Here is a 24,463-nt window from a genome sequence, read left to right on the forward strand (position 1 = left end):
TCCAGCTCACACAAGGATAACTTTTTCTGCAGTTGTGCCAAGTTTTTGATTTTTGCCTAGTGTTTCCCCAGAAGCAAATTATTCCCTGACCGGGAACAAACCCCGGGACGCGGCGGTGAGAGCGCAGAATCCTAACCACGAGAACATCGTGGAGAAGGCAAAAGCGATTTCGCAGTGAGGGGGCTAAACAGCATTCTTTACCGTCGGCTCACTTTTTCTCTATCCCCAAACGCAACTACTTGCAATCAAAGGGGATGTAGCTAAGCGGAAGAGAGTGTTGGTTGCTTGAATGAGGACCTGGGTTCAATCTCCAGCATCTCCACGAAACCACCAAACTCAGCAGATTACATTTTTAACGGGAACATATGTGTCTGCAGCACTTCAGACCATCTAGGTGATGGCATTTGTCTAAATTAGACAACCTTCGATAGCTCAGTTGGTAGAGCGGAGGACTGTAGGTGAAAGTGCAGCAATCCTTAGGTCGCTGGTTCAAATCCGGCTCGAAGGATTGTGTATTTTCTTGTGGCTTACGCCAACGTTTTGACAGCAGTGCACTTTGACATGTGCTTGACAAACAAATTAACTTTCCCTGAGTGCCGAAATCTTCAATTGTTGACCTTTGATAGGAATGTTGGTAGAGCAGCAGAGAGTACTTAAAATTGCAACAATCCTTCGGTCTCCAGCTCACACAAGGATAACTTTTTCTGCAGTTGTGCCAAGTTTTTGATTTTTGCCTAGTGTTTCCCCAGAAGCAAATTATTCCCTGACCGGGAACAAACCCCGGGACGCGGCGGTGAGAGCGCAGAATCCTAACCACGAGAACATCGTGGAGAAGGCAAAAGCGATTTCGCAGTGAGGGGGCTAAACAGCATTCTTTACCGTCGGCTCACTTTTTCTCTATCCCCAAACGCAACTACTTGCAATCAAAGGGGATGTAGCTAAGCGGAAGAGAGTGTTGGTTGCTTGAATGAGGACCTGGGTTCAATCTCCAGCATCTCCACGAAACCACCAAACTCAGCAGATTACATTTTTAACGGGAACATATGTGTCTGCAGCACTTCAGACCATCTAGGTGATGGCATTTGTCTAAATTAGACAACCTTCGATAGCTCAGTTGGTAGAGCGGAGGACTGTAGGTGAAAGTGCAGCAATCCTTAGGTCGCTGGTTCAAATCCGGCTCGAAGGATTGTGTATTTTCTTGTGGCTTACGCCAACGTTTTGACAGCAGTGCACTTTGACATGTGCTTGACAAACAAATTAACTTTCCCTGAGTGCCGAAATCTTCAATTGTTGACCTTTGATAGGAATGTTGGTAGAGCAGCAGAGAGTACTTAAAATTGCAACAATCCTTCGGTCTCCAGCTCACACAAGGATAACTTTTTCTGCAGTTGTGCCAAGTTTTTGATTTTTGCCTAGTGTTTCCCCAGAAGCAAATTATTCCCTGACCGGGAACAAACCCCGGGACGCGGCGGTGAGAGCGCAGAATCCTAACCACGAGAACATCGTGGAGAAGGCAAAAGCGATTTCGCAGTGAGGGGGCTAAACAGCATTCTTTACCGTCGGCTCACTTTTTCTCTATCCCCAAACGCAACTACTTGCAATCAAAGGGGATGTAGCTCAGCGGAAGAGAGTGTTGGTTGCTTGAATGAGGACCTGGGTTCAATCTCCAGCATCTCCACGAAACCACCAAACTCAGCAGATTACATTTTTAACGGGAACATATGTGTCTGCAGCACTTCAGACCATCTAGGTGATGGCATTTGTCTAAATTAGACAACCTTCGATAGCTCAGTTGGTAGAGCGGAGGACTGTAGGTGAAAGTGCAGCAATCCTTAGGTCGCTGGTTCAAATCCGGCTCGAAGGATTGTGTATTTTCTTGTGGCTTACGCCAACGTTTTGACAGCAGTGCACTTTGACATGTGCTTGACAAACAAATTAACTTTCCCTGAGTGCCGAAATCTTCAATTGTTGACCTTTGATAGGAATGTTGGTAGAGCAGCAGAGAGTACTTAAAATTGCAACAATCCTTCGGTCTCCAGCTCACACAAGGATAACTTTTTCTGCAGTTGTGCCAAGTTTTTGATTTTTGCCTAGTGTTTCCCCAGAAGCAAATTATTCCCTGACCGGGAACAAACCCCGGGACGCGGCGGTGAGAGCGCAGAATCCTAACCACGAGAACATCGTGGAGAAGGCAAAAGCGATTTCGCAGTGAGGGGGCTAAACAGCATTCTTTACCGTCGGCTCACTTTTTCTCTATCCCCAAACGCAACTACTTGCAATCAAAGGGGATGTAGCTCAGCGGAAGAGAGTGTTGGTTGCTTGAATGAGGACCTGGGTTCAATCTCCAGCATCTCCACGAAACCACCAAACTCAGCAGATTACATTTTTAACGGGAACATATGTGTCTGCAGCACTTCAGACCATCTAGGTGATGGCATTTGTCTAAATTAGACAACCTTCGATAGCTCAGTTGGTAGAGCGGAGGACTGTAGGTGAAAATGCAGCAATCCTTAGGTCGCTGGTTCAAATCCGGCTAGAGGATTGTGTTTTTTCTTGTGGCTTACGCCAACGTTTTGACAGCAGTGCACTTTGACATGTGCTTGACAAACAAATTAACTTTCCCTGAGTGCCGAAATCTTCAATTGTTGACCTTTGATAGGAATGTTGGTAGAGCAGCAGAGAGTACTTAAAATTGCAACAATCCTTCGGTCTCCAGCTCACACAAGGATAACTTTTTCTGCAGTTGTGCCAAGTTTTTGATTTTTGCCTAGTGTTTCCCCAGAAGCAAATTATTCCCTGACCGGGAACAAACCCCGGGACGCGGCGGTGAGAGCGCAGAATCCTAACCACGAGAACATCGTGGAGAAGGCAAAAGCGATTTCGCAGTGAGGGGGCTAAACAGCATTCTTTACCGTCGGCTCACTTTTTCTCTATCCCCAAACGCAACTACTTGCAATCAAAGGGGATGTAGCTCAGCGGAAGAGAGTGTTGGTTGCTTGAATGAGGACCTGGGTTCAATCTCCAGCATCTCCACGAAACCACCAAACTCAGCAGATTACATTTTTAACGGGAACATATGTGTCTGCAGCACTTCAGACCATCTAGGTGATGGCATTTGTCTAAATTCGACAACGTTCGATAGCTCAGTTGGTAGAGTGGAGGACTGTAGGTGAAAGTGCAGCAATCCTTAGGTCGCTGGTTCAAATCCGGCTCGAAGGATTGTGTATTATCTTGTGGCTTACGCCGACGTTTTGACAGCAGTGCACTATGACATGTGCTTGACAAACAAATTAACCTCTATGGGCTAGGTGGGACGCTAGCGTGCCACCCGTGGTACACTCCATCAACAGCAGGTGCATTTCAAGAGCGGCAATTTTGAATCCAAATAAATGTCAAAATTCAAATTTTTCAAACATACAACTATTTTACACCCTTTGAAAGATAAACATCTCCTTAATCTAACCACGTTTTACGATTTCAAAAAGGTTTTACGGCGAAAGCATAAATTTAGAGTATGTTAGGACAGTACATTTACAAGAGTTGTGTGTAATGTTTTGTCAATTCAAAGACAGGGTCACCAAAACCATAAAACCAGCTAAAATAATGCACTAACCTTTTACAATCTCCATCAGATGACACTCCTAGGACATTATGTTAGACAATGCATGCATTTTTAGTTCTATCAAGTTCATATTTATATCCAAAAACAGCGTTTTACTATGGCATTGATGTTGAGGAAATCGTTTCCCTCCAATAACCGGCAGTCAAGTCAGCGTCACAAATTAAATAATTAAAATTAGAAAACATTGGTAAAATATTATATTGTCATTTAAAGAATTATAGATTTACATCTCTTGAACGCAATCAACTTGCCAGATTTAAAAATAACCTTACTGGGAAATCACACTTTGCAATAATCTGAGCACTGCGTTCAGAAAAATACGCGTTGCGATACAGACTAGACGTCATGTTGGGGAGATCTAAAATCGAAAATACTATGTAAATAATCCATTACCTTTGATTCTCTTCATCAGATGTCACTTCCAGGTATCACAGGTCCATAACGAATGTAGTTTTGTTCAAAAAAGCTCATCATTTATGTCCAAAAATCTCTGTCTTGTTAGCACATGATCTAAGCCAGCCGGACTTCTCGTCATGAACGAGGGGAAAAAATATATTTACGTTCGTTCAAACATGTCAAACGTTGTATAGCATAAATCATTAGGGCCTTTTTTAACCAGAACATGAATAATATTCAAGGTGGACGAATGCATACTCTTTTATAACGTATTGGAACGAGGGTACCCAACATGAACTCGCGCCAGGTGTCTAATGGGACATCATCGTTCCATGGCTCTTGTTCGGTCAGATCTCCCTCCAGAAGACTCAAAACACTTTGTAAAGGCTGGTGACATCTAGTGGAAGCAATAGGAAGTGCCAAAATATTCCTCAGCCCCTGTGTTTTTCAATGGGATAGGTTTAAAGGTAATACAACACATCAGGTATCCACTTCCTGTCAGAAAATGTCTCAGGGTTTTGACTGCCAAATGAGTTCTGTTATACTCACAGACACCATTCAAACAGTTTTAGAAAATTTAGGGTGTTTTCTATCCATATGTAATAAGTATATGCATATTCTAGTTACTGGGTAGGAGTGGTAACCAGATTAAATCGGGTATGTTTTTTTATCCAGCCGTGTCAATACTGCCCCCTAGCCCTAACAGGTTAACTTTCCCTGAGTGCCGAAATCTTCAATTGTTGACCTTTGATAGGAATGTTGGTAGAGCAGCAGAGAGTACTTAAAATTGCAACAATCCTTCGGTCTCCAGCTCACACAAGGATCACTTTTTCTGCAGTTGTGCCAAGTTTTAGATTTTTGCCTAGTGTTTCCCCAGAAGCAAATTATTCCCTGACCGGGAACAAACCCCGGGACGCGGCGGTGAGAGCGCAGAATCCTAACCACGAGAACATCGTGGAGAAGGCAAAAGCGATTTCGCAGTGAGGGGGCTAAACAGCATTCTTTACCGTCGGCTCACTTTTTCTCTATCCCCAAACGCAACTACTTGCAATCAAAGGGGATGTAGCTCAGCGGAAGAGAGTGTTGGTTGCTTGAATGAGGACCTGGGTTCAATCTCCAGCATCTCCACGAAACCACCAAACTCAGCAGATTACATTTTTAACGGGAACATATGTGTCTGCAGCACTTCAGACCATCTCGGTGATGGCATTTGTCTAAATTTGACAACCTTCGATAGCTCAGTTGGTAGAGCGGAGGACTGTAGGTGAAAGTGCAGCAATCCTTAGGTCGCTGGTTCAAATCCGGCTTGAAGGATTGTGTATTTTCTTGTGGCTTACGCCAACGTTTTGACAGCAGTGCACTTTGACATGTGCTTGACAAACAAATTAACTTTCCCTGAGTGCCGAAATCTTCAATTGTTGACCTTTGATAGGAATGTTGGTAGAGCAGCAGAGAGTACTTAAAATTGCAACAATCCTTCGGTCTCCAGCTCACACAAGGATAACTTTTTCTGCACTTGTGCCAAGTTTTTGATTTTTGCCTAGTGTTTCCCCAGAAGCAAATTGTTCCCTGACCGGGAACAAACCCCGGGACGCGGCGGTGAGAGCGCAGAATCCTAACCACGAGAACATCGTGGAGAAGGCAAAAGCGATTTCGCAGTGAGGGGGCTAAACAGCATTCTTTACCGTCGGCTCACTTTTTCTCTATCCCCAAACGCAACTACTTGCAATCAAAGGGGATGTAGCTAAGCGGAAGATAGTGTTGGTTGCTTGAATGAGGACCTGGGTTCAATCTCCAGCATCTCCACGAAACCACCAAACTCAGCAGATTACATTTTTAACGGGAACATATGTGTCTGCAGCACTTCAGACCATCTAGGTGATGGCATTTGTCTAATTTAGACAACCTTCGATAGCTCAGTTGGTAGAGCGGAGGACTGTAGGTGAAAGTGCAGCAATCCTTAGGTCGCTGGTTCAAATCCGGCTCGAAGGATTCTGTGTTTTCTTGTGGCTTACGCCAACGTTTTGACAGCAGTGCACTTTGACATGTGCTTCACAAACAAATTAACTTTCCCTGAGTGCCGAAATCTTCAATTGTTGACCTTTGATAGGAATGTTGGTAGAGCAGCAGAGAGTACTTAAAATTGCAACAATCCTTCGGTCTCCAGCTCACACAAGGATAACTTTTTCTGCAGTTGTGCCAAGTTTTTGATTTTTGCCTAGTGTTTCCCCAGAAGCAAATTATTCCCTGACTGGGAACACACCCCGGGACGCGGCGGTGAGAGCGCAGAATCCTAACCACGAGAACATCGTGGAGAAGGCAAAAGCGATTTCGCAGTGAGGGGGCTAAACAGCATTCTTTACCGTCGGCTCACTTTTTCTCTATCCCCAAACGCAACTACTTGCAATCAAAGGGGATGTAGCTAAGCGGAAGAGAGTGTTGGTTGCTTGAATGAGGACCTAGGTTCAATCTCCAGCATCTCCACGAAACCACCGAACTCAGCAGATTACATTTTTAACGGGAACATGTGTCTGCAGCACTTCAGACCATCTAGGTGATGGCATTTGTCTAAATTAGACAACCTTCGATAGCTCAGTTGGTAGAGCGGAGGACTGTAGGTGAAAATGCAGCAATCCTTAGGTTGCTGGTTCAAATCCAGATTGCGTATTTTCTTGTGGCTTACGCCAACGTTTTGACAGCAGTGCACTTTGACATGTGCTTGACAAACAAATTAACTTTCCCTGAGTGCCGAAATCTTCAATTGTTGACCTTTGATAGGAATGTTGGTAGAGCAGCAGAGACTACTTAAAATTGCAACAATCCTTCAGTCTCCAGCTCACACAAGGATAACTTTTTCTGCACTTGTGCCAAGTTTTAGATTTTTGCCTAGTGTTTCCCCAGAAGCAAATTATTCCCTGACCGGGAACAAACCCCGGGACGTGGCGGTGAGAGCGCAGAATCCTAACCACGAGAACATCGTGGAGAAGGCAAAAGCGATTTCGCAGTGAGGGGGCTAAACAGCATTCTTTACCGTCGGCTCACTTTTTCTCTATCCCCAAACGCAACTACTTGCAATCAAAGGGGATGTAGCTCAGCGGAAGAGAGTGTTGGTTGCTTGAATGAGGACCTGGGTTCAATCTCCAGCATCTCCACGAAACCACCAAACTCAGCAGATTACATTTTTAACGGGAACATATGTGTCTGCAGCACTTCAGACCATCTAGGTGATGGCATTTGTCTAAATTCGACAACCTTCGATAGCTCAGTTGGTAGAGCGGAGGACTGTAGGTGAAAGTGCAGCAATCCTTAGGTCGCTGGTTCAAATCCGGCTCGAAGGATTGTATATTTTCTTGTGGCTTACGCCAACGTTTTGACAGCAGTGCACTTTGACATGTGCTTGACAAACAAATTAACTTTCCCTGAGTGCCGAAATCTTCAATTGTTGACCTTTGATAGGAATGTTGGTAGAGCAGCAGAGAGTACTTAAAATTGCAACAATCCTTCGGTCTCCAGCTCACACAAGGATAACTTTTTCTGCAGTTGTGCCAAGTTTTTGATTTTTGCCTAGTGTTTCCCCAGAAGCAAATTATTCCCTGACCGGGAACAAACCCCGGGACGCGGCGGTGAGAGCCCAGAATCCTAACCACGAGAACATTGTGGAGAAGGTAAAAGCGATTTCGCAGTGAGGGGGCTAAACAGCATTCTTTACCGTCGGCTCACTTTTTCTCTATCCCCAAACGCAACTACTTGCAATCAAAGGGGATGTAGCTCAGCGGAAGAGAGTGTTGGTTGCTTGAATGAGGACCTGGGTTCAATCTCCAGCATCTCCAGGAAACCACCAAACTCAGCAGATTACATTTTTAACGGGAACATATGTGTCTGCAGCACTTCAGACCATCTAGGTGATGGCATTTGTCTAAATTAGACAACCTTTGATAGCTCAGTTGGTAGAGCGGAGGACTGTAGGTGAAAGTGCAGCAATCCTTAGGTCGCTGGTTCAAATCCGGCTCGAAGGATTCTGTGTGTTCTTGTGGCTTACGCCAACGTTTTGACAGCAGTGCACTTTGACATGTGCTTCACAAACAAATTAACTTTCCCTGAGTGCCGAAATCTTCAATTGTTGACCTTTGATAGGAATGTTGGTAGAGCAGCAGAGAGTACTTAAAATTGCAACAATCCTTCGGTCTCCAGCTCACACAAGGATAACTTTTTCTGCAGTTGTGCCAAGTTTTTGATTTTTGCCTAGTGTTTCCCCAGAAGCAAATTATTCCCTGACTGGGAACAAACCCCGGGACGCGGCGGTGAGAGCGCAGAATCCTAACCACGAGAACATCGTGGAGAAGGCAAAAGCGATTTCGCAGTGAGGGGGCTAAACAGCATTCTTTACCGTCGGCTCACTTTTTCTCTATCCCCAAACGCAACTACTTGCAATCAAAGGGGATGTAGCTAAGCGGAAGAGAGTGTTGGTTGCTTGAATGAGGACCTAGGTTCAATCTCCAGCATCTCCACGAAACCACCGAACTCAGCAGATTACATTTTTAACGGGAACATGTGTCTGCAGCACTTCAGACCATCTAGGTGATGGCATTTGTCTAAATTAGACAACCTTCGATAGCTCAGTTGTTAGAGCGGAGGACTGTAGGTGAAAATGCAGCAATCCTTAGGTTGCTGGTTCAAATCCGGATTGCGTATTTTCTTGTGGCTTACGCCAACGTTTTGACAGCAGTGCACTTTGACATGTGCTTGACAAACAAATTAACTTTCCCTGAGTGCCGAAATCTTCAATTGTTGACCTTTGATAGGAATGTTGGTAGAGCAGCAGACACTACTTAAAATTGCAACAATCCTTCAGTCTCCAGCTCACACAAGGATAACTTTTTCTGCACTTGTGCCAAGTTTTAGATTTTTGCCTAGTGTTTCCCCAGAAGCAAATTATTCCCTGACCGGGAACAAACCCCGGGACGTGGCGGTGAGAGCGCAGAATCCTAACCACGAGAACATCGTGGAGAAGGCAAAAGCGATTTCGCAGTGAGGGGGCTAAACAGCATTCTTTACCGTCGGCTCACTTTTTCTCTATCCCCAAACGCAACTACTTGCAATCAAAGGGGATGTAGCTCAGCGGAAGAGAGTGTTGGTTGCTTGAATGAGGACCTGGGTTCAATCTCCAGCATCTCCAGGAAACCACCAAACTCAGCAGATTACATTTTTAACGGGAACATGTGTCTGCAGCACTTCAGACCATCTAGGTGATGGCATTTGTCTAAATTAGACAACCTTTGATAGCTCAGTTGGTAGAGCGGAGGACTGTAGGTGAAAGTGCAGCAATCCTTAGGTCGCTGGTTCAAATCCGGCTCGAAGGATTGTTTATTTTCTTGTGGCTTACGCCAACGTTTTGACAGCAGTGCACTTTGACATGTGCTTGACAAACAAATTAACTTTCCCTGAGTGCCGAAATCTTCAATTGTTGACCTTTGATAGGAATGTTGGTAGAGCAGCAGAGAGTACTTAAAATTGCAACAATCCTTCGGTCTCCAGCTCACACAAGGATAACTTTTTCTGCAGTTGTGCCAAGTTTTTGATTTTTGCCTAGTGTTTCCCCAGAAGCAAATTATTCCCTGACCGGGAACAAACCCCGGGACGCGGCGGTGAGAGCCCAGAATCCTAACCACGAGAACATTGTGGAGAAGGTAAAAGCGATTTCGCAGTGAGGGGGCTAAACAGCATTCTTTACCGTCGGCTCACTTTTTCTCTATCCCCAAACGCAACTACTTGCAATCAAAGGGGATGTAGCTCAGCGGAAGAGAGTGTTGGTTGCTTGAATGAGGACCTGGGTTCAATCTCCAGCATCTCCAGGAAACCACCAAACTCAGCAGATTACATTTTTAACGGGAACATATGTGTCTGCAGCACTTCAGACCATCTAGGTGATGGCATTTGTCTAAATTAGACAACCTTCGATAGCTCAGTTGGTAGAGCGGAGGACTGTAGGTGAAAGTGCAGCAATCCTTAGGTCGCTGGTTCAAATCCGGCTCGAAGGATTGTTTATTTTCTTGTGGCTTACGCCAACGTTTTGACAGCAGTGCACTTAGACATGTGCTTGACAAACAAATTAACTTTCCCTGAGTGCCGAAATCTTCAATTGTTGACCTTTGATAGGAATGTTGGTAGAGCAGCAGAGAGTACTTAAAATTGCAACAATCCTTCGGTCTCCAGCTCACACAAGGATAACTTTTTCTGCACTTGTGCCAAGTTTTTGATTTTTGCCTAGTGTTTCCCCAGAAGCAAATTATTCCCTGACCGGGAACAAACCCCGGGACGCGGCGGTGAGAGCGCAGAATCCTAACCACGAGAACATCGTGGAGAAGGCAAAAGCGATTTCGCAGTGAGGGGGCTAAACAGCATTCTTTACCGTCGGCTCACTTTTTCTCTATCCCCAAACGCAACTACTTGCAATCAAAGGGGATGTAGCTCAGCGGAAGAGAGTGTTGGTTGCTTGAATGAGGACCTGGGTTCAATCTCCAGCATCTCCACGAAACCACCAAACTCAGCAGATTACATTTTTAACGGGAACATATGTGTCTGCAGCACTTCAGACCATCTAGGTGATGGCATTTGTCTAAATTAGACAACCTTCGATAGCTCATTTGGTAGAGCGGAGGACTGTAGGTGAAAATGCAGCAATCCTTAGGTCACTGGTTCAAATCCGGATTGCGTATTTTCTTGTGGCTTACGCCAACGTTTTGACAGCAGTGCACTTTGACATGTGCTTGTAAAAAAAAAAATTTACTTTCCCTGAGTGCCGAAATCTTCAATTGTTGACCTTTGATAGGAATGTTGGTAGAGCAGCAGAGAGTACTTAAAATTGCAACAATCCTTCGGTCTCCAGCTCACACAAGGATAACTTTTTCTGCAGTTGTGCCAAGTTTTTGATTTTTGCCTAGTGTTTCCCCAGAAGCAAATTATTCCCTGACCGGGAACAAACCCCGGGACGCGGCGGTGAGAGCGCAGAATCCTAACCACGAGAACATCGTGGAGAAGGCAAAAGCGATTTCGCAGTGAGGGGGCTAAACAGCATTCTTTACCGTCGGCTCACTTTTTCTCTATCCCCAAACGCAACTACTTGCAATCAAAGGGGATGTAGCTAAGCGGAAGAGAGTGTTGGTTGCTTGAATGAGGACCTAGGTTCAATCTCCAGCATCTCCACGAAACCACCAAACTCAGCAGATTACATTTTTAACGGGAACATATGTGTCTGCAGCACTTCAGACCATCTAGGTGATGGCATTTGTCTAAATTAGACAACCTTCGATAGCTCAGTTGGTAGAGCGGAGGACTGTAGGTGAAAATGCAGCACTCCTTAGGTCGCTGGTTCAAATCCGGATTGCGTATTTTCTTGTGGCTTACGCCAACGTTTTGACAGCAGTGCACTTTGACATGTGCTTGACAAACAAATTAACTTTCCCTGAGTGCCGAAATCTTCAATTGTTGACCTTTGATAGGAATGTTGGTAGAGCGGCAGAGAGTACTTAAAATTGCAACAATCCTTCGGTCTCCAGCTCACACAAGGATAACTTTTTCTGCAGTTGTGCCAAGTTTTTGATTTTTGCCTAGTGTTTCCCCAGAAGCAAATTATTCCCTGACCGGGAACAAACCCCGGGACGCGGCGGTGAGAGCCCAGAATCCTAACCACGAGAACATTGTGGAGAAGGTAAAAGCGATTTCGCAGTGAGGGGGCTAAACAGCATTCTTTACCGTCGGCTCACTTTTTCTCTATCCCCAAACGCAACTACTTGCAATCAAAGGGGATGTAGCTCAGCGGAAGAGAGTGTTGGTTGCTTGAATGAGGACCTGGGTTCAATCTCCAGCATCTCCAGGAAACCACCAAACTCAGCAGATTACATTTTTAACGGGAACATATGTGTCTGCAGCACTTCAGACCATCTAGGTGATGGCATTTGTCTAAATTAGACAACCTTTGATAGCTCAGTTGGTAGAGCGGAGGACTGTAGGTGAAAGTGCAGCAATCCTTAGGTCGCTGGTTCAAATCCGCCTCGAAGGATTCTGTGTTTTCTTGTGGCTTACGCCAACGTTTTGACAGCAGTGCACTTTGACATGTGCTTCACAAACACATTAACTTTCCCTGAGTGCCGAAATCTTCAATTGTTGACCTTTGATAGGAATGTTGGTAGAGCAGCAGAGAGTACTTAAAATTGCAACAATCCTTCGGTCTCCAGCTCACACAAGGATAACTTTTTCTGCAGTTGTGCCAAGTTTTTGATTTTTGCCTAGTGTTTCCCCAGAAGCAAATTATTCCCTGACTGGGAACAAACCCCGGGACGCGGCGGTGAGAGCGCAGAATCCTAACCACGAGAACATCGTGGAGAAGGCAAAAGCGATTTCGCAGTGAGGGGGCTAAACAGCATTCTTTACCGTCGGCTCACTTTTTCTCTATCCCCAAACGCAACTACTTGCAATCAAAGGGGATGTAGCTAAGCGGAAGAGAGTGTTGGTTGCTTGAATGAGGACCTAGGTTCAATCTCCAGCATCTCCACGAAACCACCGAACTCAGCAGATTACATTTTTAACGGGAACATGTGTCTGCAGCACTTCAGACCATCTAGGTGATGGCATTTGTCTAAATTAGACAACCTTCGATAGCTCAGTTGGTAGAGCGGAGGACTGTAGGTGAAAATGCAGCAATCCTTAGGTTGCTGGTTCAAATCCGGATTGCGTATTTTCTTGTGGCTTACGCCAACGTTTTGACAGCAGTGCACTTTGACATGTGCTTGACAAACAAATTAACTTTCCCTGAGTGCCGAAATCTTCAATTGTTGACCTTTGATAGGAATGTTGGTAGAGCAGCAGAGACTACTTAAAATTGCAACAATCCTTCAGTCTCCAGCTCACACAAGGATAACTTTTTCTGCACTTGTGCCAAGTTTTAGATTTTTGCCTAGTGTTTCCCCAGAAGCAAATTATTCCCTGACCGGGAACAAACCCCGGGACGTGGCGGTGAGAGCGCAGAATCCTAACCACGAGAACATCGTGGAGAAGGCAAAAGCGATTTCGCAGTGAGGGGGCTAAACAGCATTCTTTACCGTCGGCTCACTTTTTCTCTATCCCCAAACGCAACTACTTGCAATCAAAGGGGATGTAGCTCAGCGGAAGAGAGTGTTGGTTGCTTGAATGAGGACCTGGGTTCAATCTCCAGCATCTCCACGAAACCACCAAACTCAGCAGATTACATTTTTAACGGGAACATATGTGTCTGCAGCACTTCAGACCATCTAGGTGATGGCATTTGTCTAAATTCGACAACCTTCGATAGCTCAGTTGGTAGAGCGGAGGACTGTAGGTGAAAGTGCAGCAATCCTTAGGTCGCTGGTTCAAATCCGGCTCGAAGGAATGTATATTTTCTTGTGGCTTACGCCAACGTTTTGACAGCAGTGCACTTTGACATGTGCTTGACAAACAAATTAACTTTCCCTGAGTGCCGAAATCTTCAATTGTTGACCTTTGATAGGAATGTTGGTAGAGCAGCAGAGAGTACTTAAAATTGCAACAATCCTTCGGTCTCCAGCTCACACAAGGATAACTTTTTCTGCAGTTGTGCCAAGTTTTTGATTTTTGCCTAGTGTTTCCCCAGAAGCAAATTATTCCCTGACCGGGAACAAACCCCGGGACGCGGCGGTGAGAGCCCAGAATCCTAACCACGAGAACATTGTGGAGAAGGTAAAAGCGATTTCGCAGTGAGGGGGCTAAACAGCATTCTTTACCGTCGGCTCACTTTTTCTCTATCCCCAAACGCAACTACTTGCAATCAAAGGGGATGTAGCTCAGCGGAAGAGAGTGTTGGTTGCTTGAATGAGGACCTGGGTTCAATCTCCAGCATCTCCAGGAAACCACCAAACTCAGCAGATTACATTTTTAACGGGAACATATGTGTCTGCAGCACTTCAGACCATCTAGGTGATGGCATTTGTCTAAATTAGACAACCTTCGATAGCTCAGTTGGTAGAGCGGAGGACTGTAGGTGAAAGTGCAGCAATCCTTAGGTCGCTGGTTCAAATCCGGCTCGAAGGATTGTTTATTTTCTTGTGGCTTACGCCAACGTTTTGACAGCAGTGCACTTTGACATGTGCTTGACAAACAAATTAACTTTCCCTGAGTGCCGAAATCTTCAATTGTTGACCTTTGATAGGAATGTTGGTAGAGCAGCAGAGAGTACTTAAAATTGCAACAATCCTTCGGTCTCCAGCTCACACAAGGATAACTTTTTCTGCAGTTGTGCCAAGTTTTTGATTTTTGCCTAGTGTTTCCCCAGAAGCAAATTATTCCCTGACCGGGAACAAACCCCGGGACGCGGCGGTGAGAGCCCAGAATCCTAACCACGAGAACATTGTGGAGAAGGTAAAAGCGATTTCGCAGTGAGGGGGCTAAACAGCATTCTTTACCGTCGGCTCACTTTTTCTCTATCCCCAAACGCAACTACTTGCAATCAAAGGGGATGTAGCTCAGCGGAAGAGAGTGTTGGTTGCTTGAATGAGGACCTGGGTTCAATCTCCAGCATCTCCAGGAAACCACCAATCTCAGCAGATTACATTTTTAACGGGAACATATGTGTCTGCAGCACTTCAGACCATCTAGGTGATGGCATTTGTCTAAATTAGACAACCTTCGATAGCTCAGTTGGTAGAGCGGAGGACTGTAGGTGAAAGTGCAGCAATCCTTAGGTCGCTGGTTCAAATCCGGCTCGAAGGATTGTTTATTTTCTTGTGGCTTACGCCAACGTTTTGACAGCAGTGCACTTAGACATGTGCTTGACAAACAAATTAACTTTCCCTGAGTGCCGAAATCTTCAATTGTTGACCTTTCATAGGAATGTTGGTAGAGCAGCAGAGAGTACTTAAAATTGCAACAATCCTTCGGTCTCCAGCTCACACAAGGATAACTTTTTCTGCACTTGTGCCAAGTTTTTGATTTTTGCCTAGTGTTTCCCCAGAAGCAAATTATTCCCTGACCGGGAACAAACCCCGGGACGCGGCGGTGAGAGCGCAGAATCCTAACCACGAGAACATCGTGGAGAAGGCAAAAGCGATTTCGCAGTGAGGGGGCTAAACAGCATTCTTTACCGTCGGCTCACTTTTTCTCTATCCCCAAACGCAACTACTTGCAATCAAAGGGGATGTAGCTCAGCGGAAGAGAGTGTTGGTTGCTTGAATGAGGACCTGGGTTCAATCTCCAGCATCTCCACGAAACCACCAAACTCAGCAGATTACATTTTTAACGGGAACATATGTGTCTGCAGCACTTCAGACCATCTAGGTGATGGCATTTGTCTAAATTAGACAACCTTCGATAGCTCATTTGGTAGAGCGGAGGACTGTAGGTGAAAATGCAGCAATCCTTAGGTCACTGGTTCAAATCCGGATTGCGTATTTTCTTGTGGCTTACGCCAACGTTTTGACAGCAGTGCACTTTGACATGTGCTTGTAAAAAAAAAAATTAACTTTCCCTGAGTGCCGAAATCTTCAATTGTTGACCTTTGATAGGAATGTTGGTAGAGCAGCAGAGAGTACTTAAAATTGCAACAATCCTTCGGTCTCCAGCTCACACAAGGATCACTTTTTCTGCAGTTGTGCCAAGTTTTTGATTTTTGCCTAGTGTTTCCCCAGAAGCAAATTATTCCCTGACTGGGAACAAACCCCGGGACGCGGCGGTGAGAGCGCAGAATCCTAACCACGAGAACATCGTGGAGAAGGCAAAAGCGATTTCGCAGTGAGGGGGCTAAACAGCATTCTTTACCGTCGGCTCACTTTTTCTCTATCCCCAAACGCAACTACTTGCAATCAAAGGGGATGTAGCTAAGCGGAAGAGAGTGTTGGTTGCTTGAATGAGGACCTAGGTTCAATCTCCAGCATCTCCACGAAACCACCAAACTCAGCAGATTACATTTTTAACGGGAACATATGTGTCTGCAGCACTTCAGACCATCTAGGTGATGGCATTTGTCTAAATTAGACAACCTTCGATAGCTCAGTTGGTAGAGCGGAGGACTGTAGGTGAAAATGCAGCACTCCTTAGGTCCCTGGTTCAAATCCGGATTGTGTATTTTCTTGTGGCTTACGCCAACGTTTTGACAGCAGTGCACTTTGACATGTGCTTGACAAACAAATTAACTTTCCCTGAGTGCCGAAATCTTCAATTGTTGACCTTTGATAGGAATGTTGGTAGAGCAGCAGAGAGTACTTAAAATTGCAACAATCCTTCGGTCTCCAGCTCACACAAGGATAACTTTTTCTGCAGTTGTGCCAAGTTTTTGATTTTTGCCTAGTGTTTCCCCAGAAGCAAATTATTCCCTGACCGGGAACAAACCCCGGGACGCGGCGGTGAGAGCGCAGAATCCTAACCACGAGAACATCGTGGAGAAGGCAAAAGCGATTTCGCAGTGAGGGGGCTAAACAGCATTCTTTACCGTCGGCTCACTTTTTCTCTATCCCCAAACGCAACTACTTGCAATCAAAGGGGATGTAGCTCAGTGGAAGAGAGTGTTGGTTGCTTGAATGAGGACCTGGGTTCAATCTCCAGCATCTCCACGAAACCACCAAACTCAGCAGATTACATTTTTAACGGGAACATATGTGTCTGCAGCACTTCAGACCATCTAGGTGATGGCATTTGTCTAAATTAGACAACCTTCGATAGCTCAGTTGGTAGAGCGGAGGACTGTAGGTGAAAGTGCAGCAATCCTTAGGTCGCTGGTTCAAATCCTGTTTGAAGGATTGTGTATTTTCTTGTCGCTTACGCCAACGTTTTGACAGCAGTGCACTTTGACATGCGCTTGACAAACAAATTAACCTCTTGGGGCTATGTGGGACGCTAGCGTGCCACCCGTGGTGCACCCTATCAACAGCAGGTGCATTTCAAGAGCGGCAAATTTGAAACCAAATAAATGTCAAAATTCAAATTTTTCAAACATACAACTATCTTACACCCTTTGAAAGAGAAACATCTCCTTAATCTAACCATGTTGTCCGATTTCAAAAAGGTTTTACGGCGAAATCATAAAGTTAGATTATGTTAGGAGAGTACATTGACAATAGCTGTGTGTAATGTTTTGTCAATTCAAAGACAGGCGTCACCAAAACCATAAAACCAGCTAAAATGATGCACTAACCTTTGACAATCTCCATCAGATGACACTCCTAGGACATTATGTTAGACAATACATGCATTTTTAGTTCTATCAAGTTCATATTTATATCCAAAAACAGCATTTTACTATGGCGTTGATGTTCAGGAAATCGTTTCCCTCCAATAACCGTCAGTCAAGTCAGCACAACAAATTAAATAATTCATATTAGAAAACATTGGTAAAATATTATATTGTCATTTAAAGAATTATAGATTTACCTCTCTTGAACGCAATCGACTTGCCAGATTTAAAAATAACCTTACTGGGAAATCACACTTTGCAATAATCTGAGCACTGCGCCCAGAAAAATACGCTTTGCGATACAGACAAACGGCCATGTTGGAGAGATCTAAAATCGAAAATACTATGTAAATAATCCATTACCTTTGATTCTCTTCATCAGATGTCACTTCCAGGAATCCCAGGTCCATAACGAATGTAGTTTTGTTCAAAAAAGCTCATCATTTATGTCCAAAAAGCTCCGTGTTGTTAGCACATGATCTAAGCCCGCCGGACTTCACTTCATGAACGAGGGGAAAAAATATATTTACGTTCGTTCAAACATGTCAAACGTTGTATAGCATAAATCATTAGTGCCTTTTTTAACCAGAACACTGCAGCACTTCTGACCATCTAGGTGATGGCATTTGTCTAAATACGACAACCTTCGATAGCTCAGTTGGTAGAGCGGAGGACTGTAGGTGAAAGTGCAGTAATGCTTAGGTTGCTGGTTCAAATCCGGCTCGAAGGATTGTATGTTTTCTTGTGGCTTATGCCAACGTTTTGACAGCAGTGCACTATGACATGTGCTTGACAAACAAATTAACTTTCCCTGAGAGCCGAAATTGTCAATTGGTGACCTTTGATAGGAATGTTGGTAGAGCAGCAGAGTGTACTTAAAATTGCAACAAAAGCATTCTTTACCGTCGGCTCAATTTTTCAAAGCACATTTTGCAATATTCTGAGTAGATAGCTCGCCATCACGGGCTAGGTAATTTGACACCCACCAAGTTTGGCGTTCACTAAACTCAGAATTACTATAAGAAAAATTGGATTACCTTTGCTGTTCTTTGTCAGTATGCACTCCCAGGACTTCTACTTCAACCACAAATGTTGTTTTGGTTCAAAATAATCCATAGTTATGTTCAAATATCCTCTGTTTTGTCCGTGCGTTCAGGTCCCTATCCGAACGGTGACGCGCGGACGCATGTCGTGACCAAAAAATTCAAAATATTCCATTACCGTTCTTAGAAGCATGTGAAACGCTGTTTAAAATCTATTTTTATGTGATTTTTCTCGTAAAATAGCGATAATATTCCGACCGGGAGACGGTGTTTTCGTTCAAAGACTGAAAGAAGAAAATGGTGTCTTCACATGCACGCGCGAGCCCGTGTCATTGTTCTCAGATCGACCACTATCCAAAACCCCTACTGTTTTTCAGCCAGGGACCGCAGAGTCATTATTCCCCGTTCTGGCGCCTTCTGAGAGCCTATGGGAGCCTTAGAAAATGTCACGTTACAGCAGAGATCCTCTGTTTTCGATAAAGAGGCTATTGAAGGCCAAGAAATGGTCAGAGAGGGCGCTTCCTGTATAGAATCTTCTCAGGTTTTGGCCTGCCATATGAGTTATGTTATACTCACAGACACCATTCAAACAGTTTTAGAAACTGTTATAGTGTGGACACTATATAAATAATGACATGGTTATTATTGGTATTGACCGTGACCTTCCCCTTTTGATGATGTCATCACTAAGAGTGAGTTCTATGCAATGTGATTCTACCACCGGTTGAGTGGGCTATATAGTTCTGCTATATTTGTACCGTTTGTACCTGGCAATACACCTTTAGGTTTGGGTTGAAAGTAAAGGAAAGTAATATCGAAATGCGTGTGGGCATTCCTTCTCAAGTTACTATACCTTTTTGGCGACAAGGATAAAACTTTATCAACTTGTACAGGGCGAGGTGCTAGCTAGCTAAGAAACAGTGGAGTGACGGAGAGCAGGTGCCGCTGGACGGAAACGCCGACGGAACAATCAGCAGCAAGTGAAAATCGCTAACGAGGATCAAGGACAAGTTGGCGTTATAATGGCAATGTTTGGGACTATCACTGAGTTTGTGGAAGAGAACGAGGACTGGACGGAATATGTGGAAAGGTTGGGACACTTTTTCTTGGCAAATGGAATCATAGATGAGGCTAAACAGCACTCTATTCTCTTGAGTGTGTGTGGGGCTAAAACCTACAAGCTAATGAGGAATTTGGCTACACCACGGAGACCGGGAGAAATTCCTTTTGGGGATCTAGTTGCTCTCGTTCAGACTCACCACAATCCAAAGCCGTCCAGAGGTTCAAGTTTAACTGCCATTTTCGTAAAACAGGTCAGTCTGTTGCTAACTTTGTTGCTGAATTACGTGAACTCTCTGAACATTGTGAGTTTGGGGCTATGTTAGAGGACATGCTCTGTGACAGATTAGTCTGTGGCATTAATGAGGACAGCATACAGCGCCGGTTGCTGGGGGAAGCCACACTGACTTTCAAGAGAGCATTGGAACTATATCAAGGGATGGAGATGGCCGCTAGTAATGTGAAAAATATTCAAAAGGCAAACAGTGAAAGTTGTGCAGTGCATCAGTTGACAAAAGAGGTGGCAGGAAAAAGGGGAAAAGCAGTGGAATGTTTCAGATGTGGAGGGACACATTATGGTAACAACTGTAAGTTCATGGAGACTGTCTGTCACAATTGCAACAAAAAGGGACATTTAGCAAAAAAATGCAGGGGTGGACATTGCATACAACAGCCAGGAAGCGAGAGCACTGCTCCTTGTGGTGAAAGGGAGTGGGCCTAGTTTACTAGGGCGTGACTGGCTAAACAAAATACAACTGAGCTTTGGTGAGATAAAACACACCCGAGTGACTGAGGATGTCATTCAAAAGTACCCAGAGATTTTCAAAGATGAACTGGGCACACTGCAGGGCACTGCAGTTAAGCTGTTCATGGATCCTCAGGCCGAACCTCGCTTTTTCATGCCCAGGACAGTGCCTTACGCCATGAAAAAGAAAGTGGAAGATGAGTTGGAGCGGCTGCAGGAAGCAAACGTCATTACTCCCGTTCAGTTCTCCCGCTGGGCAGCTCCTATCGTTCCCGTTCTGAAAAGTGACGGCACGGTGCGTATATGTGGGGACTACAAACTCACCATCAACAGGGCCTCTAAGCTAGACGCTTACCCGCTGCCACGGGTGGAGGACTTGTTCGCGACACTGGCAGGAGGCAAGACGTTCTCAAAGCTTGACATGAGTCACGCCTACCAACAGCTCCTCCTGGACGAGGACTCAAAAGAGTATGTCACAGTGAACACTCACAAAGGCTTGTTCAGGTACAACCGCTTGGTTTTCGGAGTGGCGTCCAGCCCAGCCATTTTCCAGAGGACAATGGACAATCTGCTGCAGGGGATCCCTCATGTAGCAGTGTACCTGGATGACATCCTGGTTACAGGGGAGACGGAGGAGGAGCACCTCCACCATCTGGACCAGGTGTTAAAGAGATTCTCTGAGGCAGGGCTGCGCCTGAAGCGTAGCAAGTGCACATTCCAAGCACAGTGTGTGACATACCTAGGTCACAAGATCACAGCGCAGGGTCTGTGTCCTGTGGAGGACAAAGTCAGGGCAATCAAGGATGCTCCAAACCCCAAGAATGGGTCAGAGCTCAGGTCGTTCCTGGGCATGGTGAACTACTATGGTAAGTTCCTCCCGGAGCTGTCAACAGTGTTGGCTCCACTTTATCAGTTGCTCCACAAAGACTGTAAATGGAAGTGGGGGCCAGCACAAGAGAAAGCTTTCAAGGAAGTGAAAGCACTACTACAATCAGCACAACTTCTGGTTCATTTTGACCAAGACAAAGAGATCATCCTGTCATGTGACGCCTCACCCTATGGCGTCGGGGCAGTACTCTCTCATCAGATGGAGGACTGGTCAGAGAGACCCATTGGATTCGCATCACGTACGCTGACGAGTGCTGAGAAGGGTTATTCACAGTTAGACAAGGAAGGTCTGGCCATAGTCTTTGCTGTGAAACGCTTCCATCAGTACATTTCACCATATGCACTGACCACAAACCACTGATGAGCCTTTTTAGTGAATGAAGATGCATTCCGCCCATGGCTTCAGCAAGGATACAGCGCTGGGCCCTGACACTGTCAGTTTACCAGTACACGATAGTGTATAGAGTGGGGAAGGACAATGCAAATGCAGACGCGCTCAGTCGTCTCCCGCTACCAGAGATGCCTGCCACAATTGTGGTGCCTCCCGAGACAATTTTCCTAATGGAGAGATTGTCAAACTCACCTGTGAATGCAAAACAGATCAAACAGTGGACAGACCGGGATCCTATCCTGTCCCAAGTGAAAAGATTCCTGATGCAGGGTTGGCCTCCTGTCATAGAGGATGATGGACTAAGACCTTATGCAAAGCGCAAAACTGAGCTGAGTGTGCAGGATGGCTGCATACTCTGGGGGTCCAGAGTGGTTGTTCCACCCCCTGGCCATGCACAAGTCATGGATGAGGTCCATGAGGCTCACCCGGGTGCCTCCCGGATGAAAAGTTTAGCCAGATCTTACATCTGGTGGCCTAACATGGATCAGGAGGTAGAAGACAAAGTTAAATCATGTTCTGAGTGCCAGATGAACCAGAAGATGGCGCCGCCCGCGCCATTACATCTGTGGGAGTGGCCTGACCGCCCATGGTCCAGGCTGCATATAGATTTTGCAGGCCCTTTCATGGGTCACATGTTCCTTGTCATGGTGGACGCACACTCCAAGTTGCTGGAGGCGCACATCATGAGCAACATCACAGCGACCACAACCATCGAAAAGCTTCGGCAGGTGTTTTCAACCCATGGTCTGCCGGACTCTCTGGTGTCCGACAACGCAACAACGTTTACCTGTGACTTGTTCCAAGAATTCATGCGGAGAAACGGGATCTGCCATGTCCGCAGCGCCCCGTTTCACCCGGCCTCAAACGGCTTAGCGGAGCGGGCTGTGCAGACACTGAAAGAGGGGCTCAAAAGGATGACTGGGGGAACCATCACAACCAAGATCTCTCGGTTCTTGTTCCAGTACCGCATCACGCCACAAACAACAACAGGACAGGCTCCAGCGGTGATGTTAATGGGCAGAAAGCCAAAAGCTCACCTGGATCTACTGCGTCCGAACATCAGAGCACGAGTGGAACGGAAGCAGGAGAAACAAAAAGAGAGACATGACCACCACGCAAGGGAGAGACAGTTAAAACCCAATGACACTGTCTACATCCACAACTTCACAAGCAGCCAACGCTGGTTGCCAGGTATCATTCTGAGTCAGAGTGGTCCCGTCTCCTTTGTGGTCAAACTGACTGATGGTCGAGTCATGCGCAGACACCAGGACCACCTCCGCCTGCGCTATGACAAAGACAAGACCATGTTTTCAGACGGAACAGCTGTGGATGGTAGTATACAAGTTGAAATCCCACAGGAAACAGCATCTGAGGAACAGGGGCATTCAGTGGTTCCAGCAGAGGGTGATGGACATTCTCTCACAAACACCCAACCCGCTCCTGTGCCCTCAGACCCAGCTCCACTGGGACACGCCTTACCTGTGTCTCGTAGCACACCAGGAGTACTGCGCAGATCACAGCGTAGTCACAAGCCTCCTGAAAGACTAACTCTGTAGTTGAGACTGAGAGACTCGTGGTGTTAGTGTTTGTTTGGAGCAGGAGAACTAGTTGAAAAGAAATAAGGACTGTCATTTTATTGTTGTTGTTTTGGTTACATTTACGGTAACACCAGCAGAAGTTCTACAGTGTGGTGTAGTAAAGAGAAGAAAACACTGATGTGGTTTACTTGTTAACCTTATGTTTTCCTTACAGGGGGGATTTAAATTGAGGGGGGAGAAGTGTTATAGTGTGGACACTATATAAATAATGACATGGTTATTATTGGTATTGACCGTGACCTTCCCCTTTTGATGATGTCATCACTAAGAGTGAGTTCTGTGCAATGTGATTCTACCACCGGTTGAGTGGGCTATATAGTTCTGCTATATTTGTACCGTTTGTACCTGGCAATACACCTTTAGGTTTGGGTTGAAAGTAAAGGAAAGTAATATCGAGATGCGTGTGGGCATTCCTTGTCAAGTTACTACAGAAACTTTAGGGTGTTTTCTATCCAAATCAAACAATTATATGCATATTCTAGTTTCTGGGCAGGAGTAATAACCAGATTAAATCGGTACGTTTTTTATCCGGACGTGAAAATACTGCCCCCTACCCAAGAGAGGTTAACTTCTCTAGGGCCAGTGGGACGATTTCGTCCCACCTACGTAACAGCCAGTGTAATCCCGTGGCGCGTTATTCAAATACCTCAAAAATGCAAAAACTTCAATTTTTCAAACATATGACTATTTTACACCATTTAAAAGGCAAGACTCTCGTTAATCTAACCACACTGTCCGATTTCAAAAAGGCTTTACAATGAAAGCAAAACATAAGATTATGTCATCAGAGTACCCAGCCAGAAATAATCAGACACCCATTTTTCAAGCTAGCACATAATGTCACATAAACCCAAACCACAGCTAAATGCAGCACTAACCTTTGATGATCTTCATCAGATGACAACCCTAGGACATTATGTTATACAATACATGCATGTTTTGTTCAATCAAGTTCATATTTATATAAAAAACCAGCTTTTTACATTAGCATGTGACTAGCATTCCCACCGAACACTGCCGGTGAATTTACTAAATTACTCACGATAAACGTTCACAAAAAGCATAACAATTATTTTAAGAATTATAGATACAGAACTCCTCTATGAACTCGATATGTCCGATTTTAAAATAGCTTTTCGGTGAAAGCACATTTTGCAATATTCTCAGTAGATAGCCCGGCATCACAAGGCTAGCTATTTAGACACCCAGCAAGTTTAGCACTCATCAAAGTCAGATTTACTATAACCTCTCTAGGCTAGGCGGGACGAATTCGTCCCACCTACGTAACAGCCACTGCTATCCTGTGGCGCGATTTTCAAAACCTTATAAATCCTATTACTTCAATTTCTCAAACATATGACTATTTTACAGCCATTTAAAGATAAGACTTTTGTTAATCTAACCACACTGTCCGATTTCAAAAAGGCTTTACAACGAAAGCAAAACATTACATTATGTCAGCAGAGTACCAAGCCAGAAATAATCAGACACCCATTTTTCAAGCC

General features: G+C 45.1%; 17 non-coding genes and 1 pseudogene across 17 annotated transcripts; all 18 read left to right on the top strand.

Annotated features, from left to right (window-relative positions):
* LOC123743867 (uncharacterized protein K02A2.6-like) overlaps window positions 1-22,916 on the top strand; it is an 86,335-nt pseudogene extending 63,419 nt beyond the window's left edge.
* trnay-gua (transfer RNA tyrosine (anticodon GUA)) lies at window positions 422-508 on the top strand. The gene is given in 2 exon segments: window positions 422-458; window positions 473-508. It is a non-coding gene; the product is annotated as a tRNA-Tyr (tRNA).
* trnay-gua (transfer RNA tyrosine (anticodon GUA)) lies at window positions 1,100-1,186 on the top strand. Its single transcript is given in 2 exon segments — window positions 1,100-1,136; window positions 1,151-1,186. It is a non-coding gene; the product is annotated as a tRNA-Tyr (tRNA).
* Window positions 1,778-1,864, top strand: trnay-gua (transfer RNA tyrosine (anticodon GUA)). The gene is given in 2 exon segments: window positions 1,778-1,814; window positions 1,829-1,864. It is a non-coding gene; the product is annotated as a tRNA-Tyr (tRNA).
* trnay-gua (transfer RNA tyrosine (anticodon GUA)) lies at window positions 2,459-2,542 on the top strand. Its single transcript is given in 2 exon segments — window positions 2,459-2,492; window positions 2,507-2,542. It is a non-coding gene; the product is annotated as a tRNA-Tyr (tRNA).
* trnay-gua (transfer RNA tyrosine (anticodon GUA)) lies at window positions 3,133-3,219 on the top strand. The gene is given in 2 exon segments: window positions 3,133-3,169; window positions 3,184-3,219. It is a non-coding gene; the product is annotated as a tRNA-Tyr (tRNA).
* On the top strand, window positions 5,246-5,332 carry trnay-gua (transfer RNA tyrosine (anticodon GUA)). The gene is given in 2 exon segments: window positions 5,246-5,282; window positions 5,297-5,332. It is a non-coding gene; the product is annotated as a tRNA-Tyr (tRNA).
* Window positions 5,924-6,010, top strand: trnay-gua (transfer RNA tyrosine (anticodon GUA)). The gene is given in 2 exon segments: window positions 5,924-5,960; window positions 5,975-6,010. It is a non-coding gene; the product is annotated as a tRNA-Tyr (tRNA).
* Window positions 7,270-7,356, top strand: trnay-gua (transfer RNA tyrosine (anticodon GUA)). The gene is given in 2 exon segments: window positions 7,270-7,306; window positions 7,321-7,356. It is a non-coding gene; the product is annotated as a tRNA-Tyr (tRNA).
* Window positions 7,948-8,034, top strand: trnay-gua (transfer RNA tyrosine (anticodon GUA)). Its single transcript is given in 2 exon segments — window positions 7,948-7,984; window positions 7,999-8,034. It is a non-coding gene; the product is annotated as a tRNA-Tyr (tRNA).
* Window positions 9,292-9,378, top strand: trnay-gua (transfer RNA tyrosine (anticodon GUA)). Its single transcript is given in 2 exon segments — window positions 9,292-9,328; window positions 9,343-9,378. It is a non-coding gene; the product is annotated as a tRNA-Tyr (tRNA).
* On the top strand, window positions 9,970-10,056 carry trnay-gua (transfer RNA tyrosine (anticodon GUA)). Its single transcript is given in 2 exon segments — window positions 9,970-10,006; window positions 10,021-10,056. It is a non-coding gene; the product is annotated as a tRNA-Tyr (tRNA).
* trnay-gua (transfer RNA tyrosine (anticodon GUA)) lies at window positions 11,991-12,077 on the top strand. The gene is given in 2 exon segments: window positions 11,991-12,027; window positions 12,042-12,077. It is a non-coding gene; the product is annotated as a tRNA-Tyr (tRNA).
* On the top strand, window positions 13,337-13,423 carry trnay-gua (transfer RNA tyrosine (anticodon GUA)). Its single transcript is given in 2 exon segments — window positions 13,337-13,373; window positions 13,388-13,423. It is a non-coding gene; the product is annotated as a tRNA-Tyr (tRNA).
* On the top strand, window positions 14,015-14,101 carry trnay-gua (transfer RNA tyrosine (anticodon GUA)). Its single transcript is given in 2 exon segments — window positions 14,015-14,051; window positions 14,066-14,101. It is a non-coding gene; the product is annotated as a tRNA-Tyr (tRNA).
* On the top strand, window positions 14,693-14,779 carry trnay-gua (transfer RNA tyrosine (anticodon GUA)). The gene is given in 2 exon segments: window positions 14,693-14,729; window positions 14,744-14,779. It is a non-coding gene; the product is annotated as a tRNA-Tyr (tRNA).
* Window positions 16,714-16,800, top strand: trnay-gua (transfer RNA tyrosine (anticodon GUA)). Its single transcript is given in 2 exon segments — window positions 16,714-16,750; window positions 16,765-16,800. It is a non-coding gene; the product is annotated as a tRNA-Tyr (tRNA).
* On the top strand, window positions 17,878-17,964 carry trnay-gua (transfer RNA tyrosine (anticodon GUA)). The gene is given in 2 exon segments: window positions 17,878-17,914; window positions 17,929-17,964. It is a non-coding gene; the product is annotated as a tRNA-Tyr (tRNA).
* Window positions 22,917-24,463: the final 1,547 nt, after the last annotated feature.

This window comes from Salmo salar, chromosome ssa07 (genome assembly GCF_905237065.1).
Source record: "Salmo salar chromosome ssa07, Ssal_v3.1, whole genome shotgun sequence".
In the NCBI taxonomy this organism is placed as follows: domain Eukaryota; kingdom Metazoa; phylum Chordata; class Actinopteri; order Salmoniformes; family Salmonidae; genus Salmo; species Salmo salar.